We start from the raw sequence: 6,224 nt of genomic DNA, 5'->3' as shown, positions 1-6,224 counted from the left end.
ACGAAGAAAATGTTCTCTTTATTTTCTAGCTTATTAGTTTATTCTACTTTTATCAGTTTCCTACTTTATTTGTTTGTTGCAGCTAAATGCATATAGCATAGGCTCTGTTTTACCCAAACCTAATCCAAAATCCAGTCTTGTTGATTTTGAGACCAGCAGCTATAAACAATGTTCTGGAATGCAAATCCAGAAACAAGTGTTACCTGGCAGCTGTGTTTACGTCCATGAAGTTGTAATGTCCAGGAATCTGCTCAATGGCCTACACTTACCACATTACCAGAAATGGATAATTCCTGAACTTTCATGTTTTAATTACTTATGTAAAGTCTTTCTATATCCAGTAGTGTATATGAATTATTACCAGAAATGGATAATTCCTGAACTTTCATGTTTTAATTACTTATGTAAAGTCTTTCTATATCCAGTAGTGCGGTTTTGCTATTTTGCTAAATACAAACTAAGAATAAATGGTTTCCCATGAACTGATGTAAATGCAGCCAAATTAAAACATATCAATTGCAAATGGTTCAGTAATAGTACATATTGTGATATGGCACACATCACATCAACTTGGTCAATCTAAACATGGCTTATCTGTTTTAAAAAACATTCATCAGACATCAGTATAGTCACAAGTCTACTTCTATAATTAAACTTTGCCAAGTGCCAAGTTTATTTATAACTTTACCGACTTTACCAAGTTTCCAGGTGCCCTAGTTTAGTCATAGTGGTTCAATTTGACAATGACAGTTCTTAGAGTATCCAGAAATGTACTTTTTACACTGTAACTTGACAAAATTCTTTTGATGAAGCATCACAGAGATTGGCAAGAATGTGAATCTGCTTTGATATGAACGTCTATGAGGGCTGGGAGGGATTCGTTTGAATGATGACTGTTTGATAGTCAGAGCTTTCTACCTACATCTGAAGAATTCATGGAGGAAGTGTATGCTATCGGTTTTCTACAAACAGTTCCTCATTGAATTCCTGCAAAAGCCACAACTGAACCAAAAACGTGCCATCATCAGTTTCGGTGAAGCAATACACAAAAAACAAAACAATGCACAACTTTTACTCCACTTGTTAAAACATTCATTTTTACATATACCATAACATGTTATAACATTAAAAGTTGTATATGTTCATTCATTATACCAAATATAGTAATTCATGATAAATTTACTATAAGCTTTATATATATATATAGGCTGCTGGATTTCTCCTTTAGGTCTTTTCAAGGGAAACAGAGAAAACACTCTGGCACACTTTTATCAGTAACTGAACTGAGATGAGACCAGATGAGCCAGGCCATTGAGGTCACATTGAAGGCCCTGAGAAAGCTTGGGTGCGGTTTGAGTACAGGTTAAACAGATGAGAAAGTAATACTTCAGCTTAAAGATATGCATCTAGCTCAATGTAGGCAGGAAGTTATGATGTGAAAATGAAGAGTGTGTTGAATGATATGCCTCACTGTTTGTCAGAAAATTCTTTCATGATGGGGCAATATATGCTCCTTGATTTTCAGAGCCTAATTTTGCATTGAATATGTAGTTCAAGTTGAAATGAAATAATGTCTGGTTAGGGCTGTTAATAATAATAATAATAATAATAATAATAATAATAATAATAATAATAATAATAATAAAATAAAATAAGTGCTCTGCTCAAATACATTTTAAAGAGGTTTCTTTGTTAGATTGTACAGCTTCGTCTATCACACTAAAATTAAGATGTAATTGCAATTTCTATTTGTATATATATATATATATGTGTGTGTGTGTGTGTGTGTGTGTGTGTCAGACAGCTCACTGTGGTGTTTGCAGAGGTACTAAACTTTCACTAATATTTTTACCCAAAGCCTTGGTCATTTCCTGATACTGGTGTATGCAACTTATGTTCACTTTGGCAAACAATGTGCAATCAAACAGATTTTTAGAAAGCAGCAGAAATCTTCTTCCACTGAAAGTTTAACTGGAGTGTTCTGGAACTCGTCCGTGAGTAATAGTTCTGAGAAAGGAGAGCTGTTGAGTGTTTCCTTGTGTCTCTGGCATTTTGTGTGTGATCTCTGCAAAGGTTTTGGTCACAGACCAAAAGAAGAAGAAGAAGACCAGCAGATTTAACACATGCATTTGGTCTAATCCTGTCTTAGATGGAGGGAACAAAGTTTTCATGATCAAGTTTCCTGAAATAACTAACTGACTAACTAACTAAATAAATGTGATAATCTGGGATTATGCAGGTCATTTTACACAAATAGTCTTTATCTTAGTCAGCATGTCGATAGTTTATTGGCGCCCCCCTCAGGAAAAATTAGTTTTAAAAACCAAACAACATGATTAAGTAACTTATATCTTCTCATACTTTCATACCGTAAGCCATACATAATTCAAATATATAGAGATAGATATAGATATGACTTTATGTATTGTGTGTTTTAGTGTGTGTTTAAGCTGTATGAGTTTGTCAAAAGGATCTGCTCTTGAAAACACTTCCCTGTGTATTCTTAGTAGATGCCTTACAGTGACTTTATAAAATCGTGGTTAAACTGTGTCTGATTCATATACACTGAGGCAGCTGATGCGTCATACTGAGTCCCACAGTGTCGGTGTACATCTGGACAGTACCGGTAACACGTTCTAACAACATCTGCCAATGTTTGTTTAGCTTTTTTTCACATCTCTTTGGGATTTTCATTCTGTGCAGATGTCTAGATCCACTACTTCCATGTTTATTTGCCTAGATGCATTGGTGTAATTCATTTGTAGTCCTGGGGTGGGGGGGGTCACACAAATGGACCATTGACACTCCTAATTGAGAAGTGTCAATAGTCCATTTGAGAGATAGGTGGGGGTAATGCACTAATAAGTCTGTGATCCGCCGTAAAGCAAGAAGAAGAAGACACATCAGCCATCGGCTGTTGAGAACATGCTCAGGATAGTTCAGACATTTCAGTGAATCAGAGGTTAAAAAAAAAAAATAATTATATATATATATATATATATATATATATATATATACTGTTCAATTTCTTGCACAGACTGATCGTTTCGTGTCTTTAACCATCAGTGTATCATCATGAGACGCAGGGTTTAATTTGGTTTTGTTTGTGTATGTTTTTTTTTTTTTTTTACTTTGAAAGCCGTGATTCCCATTCACTTCCATTATATGACTGACTGACTGCAACGGTTTGAGTTAAAAATCTTCACTTGTGTTCTACTGGAGAAACAAAGTCACCTACATCTTGGATGCCTTGGGGGTAAGCAGATAAACATCAGATTTTCTTTTTTGGGTGAACTATCCCTTTAAATGTATTTTTAGCCCATACGGAAATATAATATGACATATATGGCCCTATATCAACAGTGATAGGTTACCTATAAAGCAGTATATAATTATCCCATATGTAGCTAAATTCTCTGGGTAGATTAAGATAAAAGTTTATAACATATATAAAATCTCCATATGAAAATTTGTATATGTACATATGTTAATATATAACTGCTGACTTTTATGTGATAGATAGATAGAGAGAGAGGAGAGAGAGAGAGAGAGAGAGAGAGAGAGAGAGAGATGCAATGTTATTTACTATCATTTGAACCAGATCTTGAAATTGAAAAGACAGATTAAAATTATTTAATCACTATGCGCTACCTCGTTTTCCCCCCAATAATCTGTTTTCGGGTAAGGTTGACCCTGGTCTGAATGAAATATCTGACAGGCCTTTTTAGTTTCCAAACCCAAATCTGACCTTGACAAAACAAATTAAAATTGAGTGAAAACAAAAATAGACTTGAGTATTTGCAACAAAGGAAAGCTAAAAGCTGTGATAAGAGACATCCCTTCCCCTAAGATTAAACGGCACACAAAATGTCAGGCTGGCCTGCACAGTCTCTGCGATGTCTCACTCCCTTGTACGTCACCCGTCCAGTTAATTTAAGTTTCTACTCCAATTCTCAATGGGAGAAAATCTTGGTACAGTATGAAGCAATCTGTAGGACAGGAAAGTGTCAGAAAAGGAATAGTGTAATAACACAGCCAGTAAACTGCTGGTTTTGAATTATTCAAGAGTAAATGATGTTCCTACTAAGCGAAAAACTATCTTCAATTTCAGTGGCAAGCATGCCTCAGTCATTATCAAAGTATTGCAACTTTAAATGTAAATTATTAAATTATTTTAAATTAAATTATTACTTTAAATTATTATTTAATTTAATTTAATTTAATTTAATTTAATTTAAATGTCTTCCTGGGAAAAAGCTTGATCTCACAGATTTGATAGGTTTTGCTTAATGAAGCAGTACATTTCAATTCCAAGAATGAGATACTATGTAACATAAATAATGTTCAGTTTCTTGCATAGACCGATCGTTTGGTGTCTTTACACATCAGTGTATCATCATGAGACACATGGTTTAATTTGGTTTTGTTTGTATATTTTTTTTTTACTCTGAAAGCCGTGATTCCCATTCACTTCCATTATATGACTGACCGACTGCAACGGTTTGAGTTAAAATTGTTCACTTGTGTTCTACTGAAGAAACAAAGTCACCTACATCTTGGATGCCTTGGGGGTAAGCAGATAAACATCAAATATTAGTTTTTGGGTGAACTATCCCTTTAAATGTATTTTTAGCCCATATGGAATTATAATATGACATATATGGCCCTATATCAATAGTGATAGGTTAAATATAAAGCGATATATAATTATCCCATATGTAGCTAAATTCTCTGGGTAGATGAAGATAAAAGTTTATAACATAAATAAAATCTCCATATGAAAAATTGTATATGTACATATGTTAATATACAATTGCTGACTTTTATATGATAGATAGATAGATAGATAGATAGATAGATAGATAGATAGATAGATAGATAGATAGATAGATAGATAGATAGATAGATATGCAATGTTATTTACTATCATTTGAACCAGATCTTGAAATTGAAAAGACAGATTAAAATGATTTAATAATTGTAAGGTTGACTCTGGTCTGAATGAAATATCTGACAGGCCTTTTTAGTTTCCAAATCCAAATCTGACCTTGACAAAACAAATTAAAATTGAGGGAAAACAAAAATAGACTTAAGTATTTGCAACACAGAAAGGATAAAAGCTGTGATATGAGACATCCCTTCCCCTAAGATTAAATGGCACACAAGATGTCAGGCCAGTCTGCATAGTCTCTGGGATGTCTCACTCCCTTGTACGTCACCAGTCCAGTTAATTTAAGTTTCTACTCCAATTCTCAATGGGAGAAAATCTTGGCACAGTATGAAGCAATCTGTAGGACAGGAAAGTGTCAGAAAAGGAATAGTGTAATAACACAGCCAGTAAACTGCTGGTTTTGAATTATTCAAGAGTGAATGATGTTCCTACTAAGCGAAAAACTATCTTCAATTTCAGTGGTAAGCATGCCTCAGTCATTATCAAAGTATTGCAACTTTAAATGTCTTTCTGGGAAAAAGTTTGATCTCACAGATTTGATAGGTTTTGCTTAATGAAGAAGTGCATTTTAATTCCAAGAATGAGATACTATGTAACATAAATAATGTTCAGTTTCTTGCACAGACCGATCGTTTCGTGTCTTTACGCATCAGTGTATCATCATGAGACACATGGTTTAATTTGGTTTTGTTTGTGTATTTTTTTTTTACTCTGAAAGCCGTGATTCCCATTCACTTCCATTATATGACTGACCGACTGCAACGGTTTGAGTTAAAATTGTTCACTTGTGTTCTACTGAAGAAACAAAGTCACCTACATATTGGATGCCTTGGGGGTAAGCAGATAAACATCAAATATTAGTTTTTGGGTGAACTATCCCTTTAAATGTATTTTTAGCTCATACGGAAATATAATATGACATATATTGCCCTATATCAATAGTGATAGGTTAAATATAAAGCGATATATAATTATCCCATATGTAGCTAAATTCTCTGGGTAGATGAAGATAAAAGTTTATAACATAAATAAAATCTCCATATGAAAAATTGTATATGTACATATGTTAATATACAATTGCTGACTTTTATATGATAGATAGATAGATAGATAGATAGATAGATAGATAGATAGATAGATAGATAGATAGATAGATAGATAGATAGATAGATAGATAGATAGATAGATAGATAGATAGATAGATAGATGTCAGAGTGTCAGAAAAGGAATAGTGTAATAACACAGCCAGTAAACTGCTGGTTTGGAATTATTC

Source organism: Cyprinus carpio, chromosome A1 (genome assembly GCF_018340385.1).
Source record: "Cyprinus carpio isolate SPL01 chromosome A1, ASM1834038v1, whole genome shotgun sequence".
NCBI classification, from domain to species: Eukaryota; Metazoa; Chordata; class Actinopteri; order Cypriniformes; family Cyprinidae; genus Cyprinus; species Cyprinus carpio.
This window is presented reverse-complemented; position numbering follows the sequence as displayed.